Genomic DNA, 18601 nt, shown 5'->3' with positions numbered 1-18601 from the left:
AATACACAAATATGTGATGGATCAAACGTTGTAACGACACCACACCAACAACCCACCAATGGAATCCATCAACTAGTTATGGGTCTCTCCGTCCGTCCATCTATCCATTTAAACCAAACTATGAGAATGTTTTATGAGGGAAGCAAAAATGTTTTAAACAAATCCGTCAAAATTTTGAAAATTTTATAAGCGGTTATAAAAACAATTCACATTTATTGCTTGTGATTCTTCCTCTTCTTGTTGGTGGTGTTATTGTTTATGGTTAAATACCATCACTAACAAACAACAACAAGCCAGAAGGGGTGATGTGAATTGAACAACCAACCATCACCAATTTTTTCGTGTGTTTGTATTTTTATTTGAAATAAAGTTAAAGTGATTGTTGTTGATTTTAAATCAATTTACGTTTTGAATGTCTTCTTGTTTTTTGGCTGGGTGGTGGTGGCGGTGGAAGGAGGTGATTGGGGAGCGTCTTATATGACATTTGTTTAAATAGCGTTAATATACAATTTATCTGTTTGTTTTTGATCGGTTTAGTAACCTAAACGAATGCCAACAAAAACCAAAACAAAAAAATGAAACTGATATGAAACTCCGGCAACACAAATTTTGAAACGGTTTATTAATGACGACCATCTGAGAAACCGCAAACAATCCCAATTGAAATTTTTATTGTCGGGAATTTCACAAAAAACGAAGTGAAGAAGTAAATAAAACAAAACATGAGAATACTAAACAAGGTGTTAATGAATGTTGACGAAAGTTAATTTAATTTCATTTAATTGTTAACAGGTTCCGTTTCATTACCCTGTTTGAGTAATTTCGCATTTGAAGGGGTGTAACCAAAGTTAAATAGATATCTTCTATTGATGTAGGGATAATTGGAAAATCTCCAAAAGCATAAATATGTAAACCGCTGCTTATTACACAGCAGCTTAGTACATTTTCTGGACATTCCACGATCCGCAACCTTTTCTGGTTCCATTTCTATGTCCAGAAGTGTGTCTTTGGTACCGGGAAGTCTACCAGCGTCGCTTGGTTTACTGTACAGACTTAATTATAAGACAGATAAACCACATTTGTTAATCAAGTCGCGTAAAACAATTTTAGAACCATGTGCAAAGCAGCGGTCATATCGCTCATTTACTCAAAGTGTAACACATCTCAACAAAACTCAGTTTCGAAAAAAAACGCATTTTAAGTTGGCGATTGAAATTTGACTTCCCAACTTAAAAAGATTATTACGCAAAAAATAAAGTAACTACTTATACCATATTATGCAAACAGCAAGCCAAATATCAGATACATTTTTGTGCAAGATCAATCATGATTTGAATTGTTTTAGTGTTTCATAAACTCAAATGTTATTTTCTTGAATTTTTGATTACGTTGGGTTGGGCAGTTGAATACGTGCAGTGTGTCGTGAGGATATATTCCGTAACGTCAATCCTTGACCAAGAAGAATTTAAGCGGCTGCACCATTGATCCAACACCAAGTCAGCTGATGTTTTTCAGCTGTGACAGATTGGGGATCACTTCGAAGACGGCATTCGCACGATACTTATTTATTACAACAGTGACTGCATCTGTGTGAATATCGGTCTGATAGTTCTCCCTGTCCAGAAAGGTGACAGTTTCAACGGACTGTGGGGAGTATGCTTAAGGAGATTGTTGATTAAGTTTGGCTGGGCAGTTTGACAATTGCAGTATATCGGGGGACTTGTACCATGTCGTCAATCCGTAGCCAATAGGAATTAAATCGGAGTATTAGAAAGTTTTATATCAAAGAAGTTTTATATCTTAAGTATTGGGATCAGTATCTTAATTTGGAGCCACCTAGGTATATACAAAACCCTCTTAGGAAGCTTTTATTTATAAAATACTTACTTACTTAGCTGGCCTATTACAGAACGTTTGTTCTACAAGCCGAACTAAGAAGAGGTCTCCATTCCTCTCTATTTGTTGCTTCGCACTCTGGAATAACGCGCATTTTCATCTCATCATCCACTTGTTTGCGCCATCTATTCCTTGGCCTGCCAATTCTGCGTGCACCGCCAAGCGGTCCGTAATTATACGCCTTTTTAGCGGGTTCATCATCGCTCATTCTTATGATATGGCCTAGCCAACGCAATCGCTGCATCTCGATACGATATGTCGTTGTATAGCACATACAGCTCGTGGTTCATGCGACGTCGGTATTCACCGTCAACGCAGATTGGTCCGTATATCTTTCGAAGAATTTTTCTCTCTAACACACCAAGCACTGCCATGTCTGCTTGCGTTATTTTTGTTTGACGAGATGTGGCTTTGTTTTTAAACTGCTTACTTAAACCAAAGTAGCATCTGTTGGCCAATACAATTCTTCTTTTTATTTCACAACTGATGTCGTTTGTTGTGTTTACGGAGGTGCCGAGGTAGACGAAGTCTTTTACTACCTCAATATTATAGGAACCAACTTCCACAGTCGGTCCGAGCTCAATGGACGCATTGCGCGTCGACACCATCAACTTGGTCTTCTCACCGTTTACAGCCAGACCCACTTTAGCAGATTCTCATTCGACCTTTATAAAGGTATCAGTTACTTCTTTTACTGATCGGCCCATGATGTCTATATCATCAGCATAAGCAAGTAACATGTGACTATTGGTGTAGATTGTGCCACTTCTTTTGACGTTTGCCTCTCGTATAACCTTTTCTAGCAGGATGTTGAAGAGGTCACACGAAAGGCTGTATCCTTGTCTGAAACCTCTTTTGTTACCAAACTCTTCGGAGAGGTTGTTTCCTATTTTAACTGAGGACCTCGTGTCAGTTAAAGTCATTTTACAAAGCCGGATGAGCTTTGCGGGGATACCAAATTCAGACATGGCTTGGAATACCTGTGAACGCAGGGGGCTGTCGAAGGCTGCTTTATAATCGACAAAAAGGTGGTAGGTGTCGATCTTGGGTCTTCTCCAGGATTTGCCGCAGGGTAAATATCTGGTCAATGGTGGACTTGCCAGGTCTAAAGCCGCATTGGTATGGTCCAATTATCTCGTTGACCATAGGCTTTAGTCGTTCGCACAATATCCCTGACACGATCTTGTAGGCAATAGGGAGTAGACTTATGCCCCCATAGTTAGAGCATACAGTCTTAAACCCCTTCTTGTGGACGGGGCACAGGATACTCAGGTTCCAATCGTCGGGTACTCGTTCTTCCTGCCATATGGTTCTAACAGCTGATGAATACACCTTATCAGCGTGTCGCCACCGGTTTTGAACAGCTCGGCTGGTAAGCCATCGGCCCCTGCTGCCTTATTATTCTTCAGCCGATTTATTGCTGTCTTTACCTCATCTTGGCTGGGCGGTATACATTCAATACCATCTTCTGGGATTGGGACTGTGGTATCTTCGTCGTCTTCGCTGCTATTGGAAACCAACAGATTTGAAAAATGTTCTTTCCATATCCTGAGCACTCTATCTGTATCAGTTACCAAATTACCTTGCTGGTCTCTACAGGAGGATGTGCCTGTACCAAAGCCATCAGTTTGATGCTTGACTCTTTGGTAGAATTTTCGGACTTCATTCTGGCTCCTGTACATCTCGATTTTTTCACACTCCCGCTTTTCCATCTCTCTCTTTTTCCTGCGGAAAAGACGTTTCTCCTCTCTCCTTTTCTCCCTGTATCTCTCTCGTGCGCTACGCTACGGATTGTAAAGTAGCCCTATATGCCGCATTTTTCTCTTCGGTGGCAGCACGACACTCCTGATCATACCATGGATTCCTTGGTGGAGGTCTCTGGTATCCAAGTATGGATATTGCGGATGTTTGCATGGAGTGGGCAATACTTTGCCATTGCGCTGATATGTTATCGGGATGAGGAGTGCATTGATTAAGCAATTGGGCTAGTTGAGTGGAATTTGCTGTGGCTATCTGTTGTGATTGCAGCTTACCGATGTCTAACTTTCGTGTTGTGTCTGTTCGTACTTTGTTTGCTACGTTTAAGCGGGTGCGTACCTTTGCTGCAACAAGGTAGTGGTCCGAATCAATGTTTGTGCATCGGAACGATCGTACATCCAACACGATGAATGTCTTCCATCTATCACAACATGATCAATTTGGTTTCTTGTTTACTGATCTGGAGACAGCCAGGTGCCCTTATGAATATCGAGATGATTAAATCTGGTACTGCTAACTACCATGTTTTTTGCAGCTGCAAAGTCTATCAGCCTCATACCATTGTCAGATGTTTCACTGTGGAGACTGAATTTCACGACTGTTGGGCCAAAGATATTCTCCTTTCCAATTTTGGCATTAAAATCGCCTAGAATGATTTTAATGTCATGGGCAGGGCAACGGTCATATGTTTCTTCTAAGCGCTCGTAAAATATATCTTTGGTCTGTTCGTCCTTTTCTTCAGTGGGAGCATGAGCGCAAATAAATCTGATGTTGAAGAATTTAGCTTTTATTCGAATTGCAGCAAGTCTTTCATTCACTGGGGTGAAGCTGGATACCAGATGTTTTAGTCTCCGACTAACTACGAATCCACAACCAAAGTCATGCTTTACGTCATGGCAGTTATAATACAGTGCGTCACCTTTAGTTGTTGTTGTGACGCCTGTATGGCAGTAATATCGGTCTTGTGCTTTTCAAGTACGTCTGACAATGCGAAGACTGCACCTTCTCTATAAAGAGTGCGAACATTCCAGGTGCAGATTCGCAGATCATGGTCCTTAAAACGTTTGCGGGGTTCGTCAACTTTAGAGGGGTTTGTTTTTCTTTTCTTTCGTTTTTATACCCTCCACCATAGGATGGGGGTATATTAAGTTTGTCACTACGTTTGTAACTACTCGAAATAATCATTGTAGACCCCACAAACTATATATATTCTTGATCAGCGTGCAATTCTACATCGATATAGCCATGTCCGTCCGTCCGTCTGTGGAAATCACTCTATCGTCCGAACGGATTGACGTAGGTGGATGAAATTTTGGGAAAATCTATTATATGTACGTAGGACTTTTGGTATTGAAAGCGGGATATGTAGGTCCACGCGTTCGTATAGCCCCCATACAAAATGACGCGTGACGCGTCGTCGTTTTAAGGAATTTTTAAGATATTTGTCCCATTTTACCACCGAATTGGTTGTAATTTGGTATTTTGTGTCTCCAGAGGCCAAAAAACATTCCTACCAAAGTTAGTTTATATAGGTCCACGTTTTGGTATTACCCCCATATAACGCCCCCATATAAAGTACGCGTCATTTTAATATATTTTGAATGTATTAGTCCTATTTGACAACAGAATCGGTTGCAACTTTGTATTTTGCATTTCCAGAGGCTAAGAAACATTTCTACCATAAAATGGTTATATAGGTCCACATTTTGATATAGCCACCATAGGACGATATCTGCCGATTTTCGTTATTTTGAAGGTTTTGGCCTCATTATCACACCGAGATGGCTGAAATTTGGTATTTGGTCTTCGTTTGGGGTATAAAACTTTCCCCCAGAAATTCGTAGGTATAGGTCCACGCCATCATATAGCCCCCATAGAACAGTACCTTCCGGTATTTCGGTATTTGAAGGTTTTCGGTATTTTGAAGGTTGTGGCCACATTAATCCACCGAAATGACTGTAATTTGTGGTGGAGGGTATAAAAATTTCGGCCCGACCGAACTTAACGCTTTTCCTACTTGTTTCATAGTAGGCTGTTTTTTCTAGGGGAGGGTTACTAACCCGACGCCCAAACCCAAGTTTTTAACGTTCTTATGGGTGAACGCGCGGCACATGTTAGCTCACTGCCTTTAACGGGTGTTAAAGGCAGTTCCCCAGGTGACACCACGGGGAGGTCAGTGTCCACTTGGGATGAAAGAGGGACCAAGATAAATCCTGGGCTTTGCCATGTTAAAACCGGTCAGGACCGTTGCCTGGTATCTTCCATCCCCTACACGTTTAGGTTTTATTTCTGTAAAATATTCCTTAAGGAGGTCTTCTATCAATAGAAGAAGACCTTTTTTAAAGGTTTACTACATATGGAAGACTCATTTAGAAGCTGTTTTTATAGAAGAACCAGTTAGGAAGTCTTCTATTTTTAGAAGGACTTCTTTCTATAAAATATCCCCTTTAGAATGTTTTCTATCTATAAAAGACCCCTTTATGAGGTCTTCTACATATAACAGAGACCTTTAGTAGGTCTTCTATCTATACAAGTCCGCTTTTGGAGATTTTCTATATATAGAAGTTAACTATAGGAAGTCTTATATTTATAGAAGACAACTTCAGCAGGATTTCCTTTTAGACGAGGGTAACTAAAAACCTTCTGGCCTAGTCAGGCGTCATTTGACATTTTTTTGGAATGTTTGACAGTTTTAACCTACGGGTACTCAGGACAGCTTGACATACGAACGATTTTGCAGCATCTTCTGGCGATTGCTGCTATTTTTCGGGTTCATACGCATGATTCGTCAGCTGGATCCATCTTAAAAACGTATTTTGAAGCGACAACGACCTTTTTGGACGTCGCTCACGAACTTCGTTTTTTGGTAAGTGTCGGTAACTATTGAATTCATTAAACCGGTTTTTAATAGTGCTATAAGAAGGTCCTTTATCGACATACAACGATTTAATTTGATCGATGTAATCTTGTCGTTATTATCCACGTCGAAATTTGTGAAAAATTATCGGACGAAAATATTCACAAGTAAATTCCATTTTTTTGCAAAGTGATTTTTTCAAGTCACTGTAAACAACTCAACACATGGTCGTATGTGAAACTATCATGAGTACGCTTATGCTAAGAACTTTCAAACTTTCAAGAAAATGACGACTGGCAACACTGCGTGTTGCCTAGGCCAGAAAGTTTTTAGTGACCCCCGTAAAAGACCTCTTGAGAATGTTTCCTTTCTGTAGAAAACCTCTTTGGTATTCCTACTTTTTACAGACCCCTAACGGGGTTTAGGAGGTTTCTTTCTATAGAAGACCTTATTAGGAAATATTATTTCTATAAAAGAGCCCTTTATGTCTACAGAAAACCTCTTTGAAAATGTTAGTATCTGTAGAAGTCCCATTTAAAAGATTTTCCATTTATAAAAGACTCCTGTTGGAGGTCTTTTACCCCTTAAGGGGGTCTCTATCCAAAGAAGAAAAATTTGGTATTTCTTCTATCTGAAGAAGACCCATTTCTGAAATGTGTTATCAACGAAGTCCTGTATATCAAGAATATGTATGCTTTATAAGGTCTTCGATGAATATCTCGATGTGTTACAAACGGAATGACAAAGATTATGAGTATAAAAATTGTTTCTGTTGTGATAATCGGAAAGTGTCTAACAAACAAAACATTTGGGTACCAAGCTGCCTCAAAAAAGTTAAAAATTCAAATTAGGTTCTGTTTAAGGACTGTTCGAGGACTGTAATTGAAATTATAACCGAAGGTTCTCCTTGTGGTTTTCTTTACGTCGATATAATATTTTCGGCAGCAAGTCCATGCTTCCTGAGATATTGGTACAAAAGCTTTAAAAATCCTACGGGCCAATTTTTCACATCGTAATATTTTGAAGATATATCGACACCTCCAAATAATAGTATGCTAAGTCTGAAAAGTGAGTTTTGCAGGAGAAGCTCTCAAAGTTTACAGTTCTCTTTGACCTTCTTTACAATGCTAAGTAAATATTTGTTTATAACTTCTGTTCGGATTGACCGATCATTACCAAAATTTGACAGAATTTAAGTTAAAGGACGTAAAATGTAAAAATGTAAAGAACTTGAAAACATGCTAAGTCGACTTAGCATACTATTGTTTGGAGGCGTCGATATTATATCGGACACCTAAAGGGCTGTTCGAGGATTATTTTGAAAATTTCATCGAATGTAGCTCTTTTGATTCTGATAAGAACTATATAATTGTTTCCGGTCTATTTTGAGCTGCATTTTTTTTTTTTTTTTTGTAACCGTACCTCCAGGTTTTCGGTATTTTTCGGATTTTAGATACAATATTTAACCGAAATGCTGAAATTTGTCATTTAAGGTTCCCATTGATCACAAAACTTTTCCACCAAAAATTTTCAAAATAGGCCCATGTTTTGGAGGGCCTCAGTACCTCCCAATTTTCAGTTTTTTGAGGATTTTAGCTACAATTTTTGACTGAACTAGGTGCAATTTGACACTGGAAGTTCCCAGTGCACAGTGGATCCACTTGTATGGAGAAAGTGGCCAAAAATATTTAGAGTGTAACAATCAAGCCAATACGCCGGTTACAGCTTTGTGCTGCTGCGAAGGGTGTTTTAAGAAACCACGAGCGTAACATTCTCCCCCCTTTCCCCTCTGGAGTGAGTATATGGTAAGAATTGTTTAACGATGTTAATACAAAATGACATGTACAAAGGTCCCGATTATCTTGTGATGCAAAAATAGCCTTGGGGAGACAAAACAATCTCCAAAACAACATAAAATCCAAACAATTTAACGGATTAAAAAAATCAAAAATGTTGTCTGAAAATTGGTAAAATTTTTAATATAGATCTTATAGCGCTCCTCCTGAAAGGCACCTACCGCCAACGTAAGACAAAGTTGGTAGAAGATTTCTTCATCTTGCGACTGTTGCCAATTATGTTAATGTTAGTGGTCAGATAACAGAGTTATGCGCTAATATATCCATAGAAACCCTATTTTAGGGCAGCTTTAGTAAGCGAACCACCATTTATAGTCTGGCACTAGATGGCAGCTGATTTTAATACTGAATAATCTTAAACCCATGACCTACTTTGGAAAATTATTCCCGAGGTGGGCACTGGTGGGCATCATGACTAAAACCTTAGATTAAATTTAAGTATATGATCGAATTGGCATTACAAAATACACTAAGAAAATATGCAGTTAACTAGGATTCCACAACACGCTGAAACACTATTTTTTAATGAAAATTAAGCTAGTATCCTCTCCTTCAAAATCCACTATAATTCTTTGCTATACGTATTAGTTTCGCGATATTTTGAATATATTTACTTGCACTTAAAATATAGGCTGTACTCACAACAAAAAATATTAGTCAAATGTTCCGACTTTTGAAGCTATTCTTAAGAAGATCGCGTTCGAATGAAACAAAAACTAATATATTTTTAAAAAGGTCCATGTCATAGCTATCAGAGCTGCCAGATGTTGTACCAAAATTTTGACATTCATTTTTTTATTTTTGGCCAATGGGTGGATCCACTGTGCAGTGGTTGAAAAACTTCTTCACCGAAAATTGGCAACATAGGTCCATATTTTTATATCCCCCATATAACGGTACCTCCCGATTTTAGGTGTGTTGGGGAATTTTGCTACATTTGTTGACCAAACTTCTTCTTCTAGAAAGGAAGGGGGACAAATGACATGTTTTTGTAAATAAAAAGCTTCAATTTAATATTCATAAATGCGAATTTGCAATATTGTACGTATAAATTACGAAAATTGTCTAGCAACAACAACATCTAATATGCCTGATCATGTTAACCTAACCAGTTAACGAAACGATCTTCGCATAGCTATCCATAGGTCATACAGCTCGATTAATAATTAAGTTAATCAAACTACTTGAAATCTAACATTTCAGAATCTCAGTGGTCAAAAAACTTCTCCACCAAATATTGGCAACATAGTTCCATGTTTTGGTTTAGGTCTATACAGTTCCGCCCGATTTTAGGTGTTTTGAGAAGTTTAACTGCATTTGTTGCCCGAACTATATAAAATTTGAGAGCAATCAGCGATCACAAAACTTTTCCACCAAAAACTGTCAAAATAGGTCCATGTTCTGGTATAGCCCCCATATAACGGAACAACCCACTTTTAGGTATTTTGAGGAGTTCAGCTACATTTGTTGGACGACTACCTATAATTTGGCATTTGAGGTTCCCAGTAGTTACAAAACTTATCCCGAAAAATAGGTCCACACTTTTATATAGGTCCCAGGTCCGAGTACGGTATTCGCCCTGTATCTATTCAAGGCTGCCTGATAGGGTCGTTTATCTAGAGATTTTCGCTTTTGGACCTCTATGTATCGAAATCAGGGCACCATCGATCAATATGTTCAGGGAGAGCTTCATTTCAGCCGTGCAGGTGGTGAACAGTCTGGCAGTGGATTTAGAGGCGGGTATGTTTACATTCCTTAGATGGATGAACAACACTAGTGGACGATAGGAGCCATTACGGCAGGTATCGCCACCAATACAAATGAAGTATGTGCGGTCACACGCATAGGAAATCGTGAGCGTAAATTTAGCTCTCTCCACAAACATCGTGGGGGTAATGCATTGCTAAAATTAACCAGTAAGGAAAGGATCAAAGTCGGGCGGGGCCGACTATATGACACCCTACACCACTGTGAATAGGTAAAATATATATGGGAGCTAAATCCAAATGTAAACAGATTACGATATAATTTGCACATATATTTGTAGACCAAACACCGTCACACATTCCAAATTTCAAAAATTGGAAAGATACAGCGTGTTTGGTGTATCAAATACCTCAAATCGGCCCAAAATATATATGGGAGCTATATCCAAATCTGAACCGATTTGCATCAAAAGCTATAGCGTTCTTCATTAGTCTACAAAAATGATCCCCAATTTTCAGCCAAATCGAACAATAAATGCGACCTGTACGTTGCGAACGGACGGACATGCATAAATCGACTCAGAAAGTGATTCTATGCATATCCCTAGAAGGAACTATCTCTATCTACTATCTCTTTTCCTTAGGCATGTTACATACAAATGCACTAACACATAATACCCTTACCACAGGGTGGTGTAGGGTATAAAATCATTGAAAAAAGCGACAGCACAACCTTCAGAACAGAAGTCAACGAACTTCTGAGTGAAGACTAAATGGTGGTTGTTTTGTTGTTACTCTCATCAAGGGCACGTGTGCCCCTTTTTGCCGCATGCTGATTTTGACGGTTTTTTGGCCCAAAATGGGAAAATGACGATTTGACACTTTTATGGCCTGAAATGACGATTTTAAGGCAAGCCAAAATTGTATGAAATAAAAGAGGATAACTTTTCGTTTAACCAAAATTCATCGAAAGAATTTATAACAAATAATGTTGCAAATTAGATTTCATCAGCTTTTTTAATGTTATTAGCAATTTCCATCCAGATTGGCTACATTTAGGTACATGTCTGGAAGGGAATACAGTTAGTTTGAGCTTTCTTCCTCACATTCGAATTATATCAGTTGACAATTTTCATTTAGGATTGTTATGGATGAAAATCGTCTATCCCGTTGAGAAAAATGTAGGAGGCCAGCTATCTACCCTCTTTAAGAGGATAGTCCAACAACCATAATGTACGTGGATGACCGATGAACATGGACGGTCACGCTGTGATCGATATTTGAGGAAAGCTGTCATTCAAAACATGAAGTATATTTACCATACTGCATTATTGCAAAGTCGATCTGGTGAAAGCTTTTTATGGCGGTATTTAAGTGAGATGAAGTCAGATTTACTGCTGTGTTATATCTGTTGTATATCTTATGTGGCCAGTCTCACTGTCATAACTATCAGCGAAAAAGTCGCATTAAACTGTAACAAAAACCAGTTTGGAACTATGCTCCTACTAGCCTGTTAACTTCTAGAGTAAGTTCTCTAACTCTTGGGTCTTTAAGGTTCGTACCTTTATACTTGTAACTTAGTTATAAATATAAAAATTAAGTAAGTAAAAATAAGGAAGGCAAGTTTCTTCCTCTGCTTCTTGTAGGATCCTTACGCAAAAAAAAGGAAATTGCAGGAACGATGTATTTACGGGGCGCTGAACAACAACTTAAGCTGTTGGATGATGTGTTTGTTGTTGTTGGGGAGACTGGTGCAGCAAGCAGCAACATAACTCCTATTGCAGTAGTCCTGGAGGCGACTAAGACCTAAGCAGCCCTTGAAATGCACCCATTCTCTATATCCATAACGAAGTTAACATATGTTGGATGCGGATCTGGAAAACGGTTGTTCTCTATCCCGACACGAACACACATAACAGCTGAGGTGAGGGTCTCTTGTCGAAGATTCCGCCTAGACAATCCTGTGCATAGAATCGGCCGCTGTGAGACTGTCTGACGATTTTAGTTGGATAATTTGGTTGTCAATGGATATATATTAATAACTGATTTTTTTAAACTAATTACAACTTTTTGACAGATCACGGCGTTTTTATACATTCTATCCCATGTTTTTTTATTACATTACAAGTCACTTAGTTTTGTTTTTTTTCATATTTGCCCCAAAGCACCCAAGGCAGCAATATTTTTATGAAAATTTTTTCATTTGGAAAAAATAATTTTCCATTTGAAAAACTGTGACACCATAAAAGACATATCAACAACAATAACAACATCATCACAATTTCAGCCAATCTGCCAAGCATTCTTCATTCCTTTCATCTCATCATCGGGTAGATTTTGTTAATACTGCACTTGACGTGCTATAAGCTTCATCTGTTATTAAACTGCCATGTAATTGTCGTTTTACCCTGATGAAGTGTTAAGTCTATCTGTTCCCAACTACAACTACAACAATAAAAAGAAGAAGAGAATTTATTTTAAACAAAGACCCCAAAAGCGGAATGGGAGAAGATAATTAATTTGTAACTGGTAATTCAAGTGCAGGTGAATGCTGATGCTGTGCATGGTGATGACTTAAACAAATCACCAACCAAACCAACTGTCGAGGAGGAGAAAGAATCATTAGCATGGTTAAAAGTTGAAAGAGTATAATTAAATAGAAAGAGAAAGAATCAGCAAATCAGCGGGTATTATTTTATTGCAATGCGATAATGAGATTTTTTTTCGTTTTGGTTCCGCAAAGATATATGGGCTCATATAAAATGTTATTATGGGACACATGGTGTAAAACATGTTACAACGAGTTTTTTTCTTATGTGATGTTCAAGAATTAAATACCGTAAGGAAATTAGAGGATGCGTGCATAATTTTGAGAAATTTACACACATTGAGGAATATTTAACAGAAGCCTTTACATGGAAATTAGGACATTTTTAAATTTGTAGAAATAAATGTAAACTATTTCGGAACGTTTTGGAGAAGTTGTTGTCATAACAATAGATGATAAGTTTATATCCTCATTTCCTTTTTAATTTGGCTCTGGGTTTATCCCCAGTTCTAGGAATGGAGCTAATTGAGTAGTTTCGGCAGGGCACTTGAAACAGAGCAGTGGGTCGTGCGAGCCTGTGTCGCATGCTGGGCGTATGTTTTGCACGGTGTCATCAATCCTTGCCCTATAGAAATTCAGCCGGCTGCACCATCCCGAGCGCAGTTGAGCCAAAACTACTCTGGTTTGTCTTGGCAGCTGACGCTTCTCAGCTGCGAAAGATGTTCTCCGAGGACCGCATTCACACGTAGTAGTTCGTTGTATCTGCGACTGCATCCGTGTGAATGCTATTCAAACCTGCTTGACAGGCTCGTTGATCTAGAGGTCATCTCTTGTAACGTTGTACGATGGGGGGAAGTGGGGTGCAGTCCCATCCACCTCACTATATGGTGGATGGCTCACACGGTAACACCCTAGCAAGTACTACAACGCAAGCAGGCCATTGTGTTGCTGTACTGAAAGAATCTTCTACGTAAGGTGACGGTCTACTGAAGATTTGAGGAGGCACCCTGTTGCAATTCTCAGGGCGGCGTTCTGACAGGATTGAATATTTTTCCATCGCGTTGTACAGACCAAATTGGCGCCGCATAACTTACAAAAGACCGACCTATCGCGTTACATGTGGCCAACAAGGCTTCTTTATCTGCACCCCAAGTGCTGCCGGCTAGGAGGACTTTGTTCCTACATCTCAGTTTGTCGCAGATAGCTGTGGCATGCACGGACGTCATGAACATGTTGTCGAATGTGACCCCTAGAATTTTGGAATTGTTTGTGGTCGGAATTCTCCTAACATCGACCATGACATTCAACCCTGTTCTGAGCTCTACCGTCCATGTAGTGAAATTGGAGTTGTTTTACGTGGGTACCTGTCAGATGGCCTAATCCCACGACGCTCTCAACACCGAGGTGGTTACATGCGACCAACTAACGCCCCTTACACCATAGTGAGGTACCAATTGCGTTCAAATGTTTGGCCCCGTTCACCACCTTGGTTTAGTGCGGAGCACCATCTAAAACTCCTGTCTTTTTATGGCGCAGACAGCCGGAAGAGAATGCTAACCCATTCGAGTTCTTCGAACTCTTCCCGCGATTTTGAGCAACCACAGACACCACGAAGGGCCGCACTAACTACCGGCCCCAGTTTGAGACTGCCGAAGGAAAGTTCTACAAAGAATTAAGTCTCTGGTACGACCTCGTAACCATGAAGACTACTACTAGTTGGTCCCCAAACGGAACCTAGGCTGGTGGCCCGACATCCATGTGGTGAATAGAGTGGCCGTAGATTTAGTGGCATTTTTCTGCATATTCCTCGCGTGGAAGCAGGTGGTAAGATCAGTCAAATAGGCGTTTAGCCTTTCACAAATGGCACCACGGAAGGTATCTGATGCCACGCTCGTACTATCCTCCGCGTATGTTACTATCTCAATGCGGTCTTGAGGGTGCGGAATGCAGGATAGGTAGAGGTTAAACAGTTCCGGAGATATCACACCACCTTGGGGAACTGCCTGTTTCAGTCTACGGGGCTTGGACTTCTTGTTCTTGAATTCCACGTACGACTGGCGTTCACACATTTCATGGATTATCCAACGTTTCAAACATGATCAGAGGTTTGTCTGCTTGATATCCTCATACAGCGAGGAATACTTTACACTATGATAAGTCAAGCGCCACCATCACCGTTCTATCGTACGCCTTGCTCCTCGACTAATATGTGTGGAGATGGCGTGCACCGCTGTTCTCATGATGTGCTGCTTACGTAACCCATTCTGATGATTGGCAACTGGTTAACCATTTCTGACGCTGGGAAGGACTAAAGTTTCAAGGGTCTTTGCTAAGGGTGACAAAAGCGAAATCGGTCTGTACGATTCACCTTTGCTTGCATCCTTGTCTAGCTTCAGTACCGGGACCACCCTGCCCACATTTCAGACATCGGGAACGATATGTGTGGCTAGAAGCAGGTTGAGAACTATTTTGAGATACCCGTTTCCCAGCTCATACACTTGTTTCAGCTTTGGATAATTTAGCGTCCATGATAACATTCGCGAGATCATCCGCTCTAAAGTGTGATGATTCATGTTCGGCAGGAAGAAATCTGATGGGACGTAGTATTCTTCTCATCGCCCTGCACGGGTGCACGACAAACTATCGAGTGAAATAACTTGCGCACTACCTCGGATCAGTCAGCGAATCGTCGCCAAACGTGACTGAGGTCTTATCTTCATTGTTTTCGTGATTCGATACTGACTTAACCGTTGCCCACAATTCACTTATTCCTGCTCCAATGTTCCAACCCATCAAATTATTTAACTACTTATTCCGCTTATGCTCACCGATAAGTGGAGAAGTATTTGACTTCTTTGGTTATTTTTATACCCTCCACCATAGTATGGAGGGTATATTAAGTTTGTTTTTCCGTTTGTAACGCATTGAAATAATCATTTGCGACCCCAAAAATTCTGAGTCGATTTATGCACGTCCGTTCGTCCGTCTGTGGTAATTACTCTAATATGCACAAAAATGGAGATAGGACGCTGAAATTTTGGGAGGATACGTCTTTTGTGTGCAGACAGGTCAAATTCTATGATGAGCTTTATCGGTCCACGGTTTGGTATAGTCCCCATATAACGGTACCGCCGATTTCAGGTATTTTGACGTTTTTAATCACATTTTCAAAACTCATTAGCTATAATTTGACATTTAGTGTTCCTAGTGATCATTAATCTTATATTCAAAAAATAATGGGCATGGGCCCATTCTTTGCTATAGCCCGCATATAACGATAACTCCCGATTTTCGGTATTTTGAGGATTTAATAAACAATTTTTAACCGAACTAGTTGTAATTTGACATTTGAGATTCTCAGTGGCAGCGAAACTTCTCCAGCAAAAATTTTCAATATAGGTCCATGTTTTGGTAAAGCCTCCATATAACGGCACCTCCCGATTTTCGGTATTATGAGGATTTTAGCTATAATTTTTAACCAAACTAGCAGTAATTTGACATTTGAAGTTCTCAGCGGCCAAGAAACTTCTCCACCAAAAATCGTCAACATAGGTCCATGTTTTGGGATAGCCTCCATATGGTATCTCCCGATTTTCGGTATTTTGAGGATTTTAGCTACAATATTTAACAAAACCAGCCATAATGTGACATTTGAGGTTCTCAGTGGCAATGAAACTTCTTCACCAAAAATCGTCAACATAGGTCCATGTTGTGGGAGAGCCCCTATATAACCGTACCTCCCGATTTTCGGTATTTTGAATATTTTAGTTACAATTTTTAACCGAACTAGCTGTAATTTAACATTTGAGGTTCTTTGTGGCCATGGAACTTCTCAACAAAAATCGTCAATATAGGTTTATGTTTTGATATAGCCCCCATAAAACGGACCTCCCGATTTTCGGTATTTGAGGATTTTAGCTACAGTTTTTATCAAAACTAGATGTAATTTGAAATTTGGGATTTTCGCTGGTCACGAAACTTCTCCGTCAACATAGGTCCAAGTTTTGGCATAGTCCCCTTATAACGGTACTTCCCGATTTTCGGTATTTTGAGTAGTCTCGCTACAATTTTTAATCGAACTAGCTCTAATTTGACTTTTGAGATTCTATGTGGTCACGAAACTTATCCACCAAAAATCGAACTAACTGTTATTTGACATTTAAATTTTCAGTCGTCACAAACTTCTTCAGTAAAAATCGTCAACATAGGTCCATGTTTTGGTATAGCTCCCATATAACGGTGCCTCCCAATTCTCGGTATTCTGATGGTCTTAGATACATTGTTTGACGGAACTACCCGTTATTTGACTTTTGAGGTTCCCTGCAGTTATAAAACTTTCCCAACAAAAATTGTAAAGATAGTCGAGACTTTGTTATAGCCCTGTAGGTTTTACCTTTCACCTGGCTGAGTACATTTTTTATATTAGAATAGATAATTTAGGCATTTGGGGTATCCATGGTCGAAAATTTTTTCCATCTAAAATTGTGAAAGGAAAAAAAAATATTAAATTTTAATAAAGACTATTTTATGGTGGTGGGTATAAAAAGTTCGGCCCGGCCGATCTTAACGACTTTTTACTTGTTAATGCTAAGATTACTGGAAATAGCTCTACTTCGATAAGATTTTTTGGCCATTGCTTTGGTACTTTGAGAGGTGTTTTGTTAATTAGAATTTTTTGACAATATTTTTAAAGGACTTCAGATCTCAAAACGTTCCAATCTCACCCCAAAAATGTACCTGTCTATTAATTTTCCATATCTCAACTTTTAAAAACTAAATCCAAAGCTGTGCAGATAACATCTTGATTTGATCACTGCCTTGTGGGTAGGGTTTCCTCTTTAATGCAGACAGCATTGCCAAAAAATAAACATAATAATGCACCTTCGACATATCTGCCGCAACAAAATCGAATTATCAATACATTATTTTATTAATGCATCATCGTTGCCGAAACAATGTTGTTGCAAATGGTGGTGACGACGTTTTTAAATGTAACCAAACCTTAATTTTTTGCTAATTATATTTGAAGCGGAATTATTTATTTATTTTTTTGATACTTGACATTAGACATCTTCAAATATTCTCACTGACTTTAAATACACAAAAAATTGCCATGCCATATATTTATCATTGCATTTTCAGTGGAGTACAGAAAAGAATACACCTAAACCTACAAGAAGGAATGAAATAAATAGAATCAAAAAAAAAAAAATCAAAAAAATATCTTCATCATCATCACCACTGGATGGTATTTACATAACCTCAATTTGAAAACGACCATCTAACTAATTTTTCTTAACACAGTAATTTGTTAAAGTCACCAAGTTAGAAGAAATATTCTGTTAAGCTGAGCTAGTCAGTATTGCCAATTTGTTTACTTCCGACCAAAAGTGTTGGTTGTGGAATTTTTACAATATTCATCGGAAATCTTAAGACAAAGACGGTTTACTGGTTTGTGCAAATAGTCATCGTCATAGCTGCCAATAACGAAGGACACGGTGTGCCTCAACTAACTTTAAATGAAAGGTGATTACACCTGAGAAGTTTTTGGCGGATTCTTTAACTACAATGTTTATAGATGAGAAAAATAAAAAAAACAAATCATTTCGCTTTCGAGTTGAGCTGTTAGGAACTAAGAGGTACATTGAAAAATTAGGAATCCACCGAAGCCCCACACATTCAACCATTATGCTACATTTCGCGGGTGGTTAGACTGACCATCAGGCATATTAGAATCTTATTTTAGTGGGTGGACAAAGGCTAAGCTTGGAAACTACCATTCGAAAATTATATATTAGAATTATTTATTTATTTTAATGTTAGTTATTTAATTCCAAACCTTTCCTATAGTCCGACTTGGCTGGTAGCCCTATTTGTTAATGCTTTGTTACAAATACTAAGGTAGATTTTTCATCTTTATTTGTATTTGTCCTTCTATATCAGAAGATTTTGATCATCAATATTTGTTATCGGAACCTTT

The sequence above is a fragment of the Musca autumnalis genome, unplaced genomic scaffold, assembly GCF_047663935.1.
Source record: "Musca autumnalis isolate F117 unplaced genomic scaffold, ASM4766393v1 scaffold_1, whole genome shotgun sequence".
In the NCBI taxonomy this organism is placed as follows: Eukaryota; Metazoa; Arthropoda; class Insecta; order Diptera; family Muscidae; genus Musca; species Musca autumnalis.
This window is presented reverse-complemented; position numbering follows the sequence as displayed.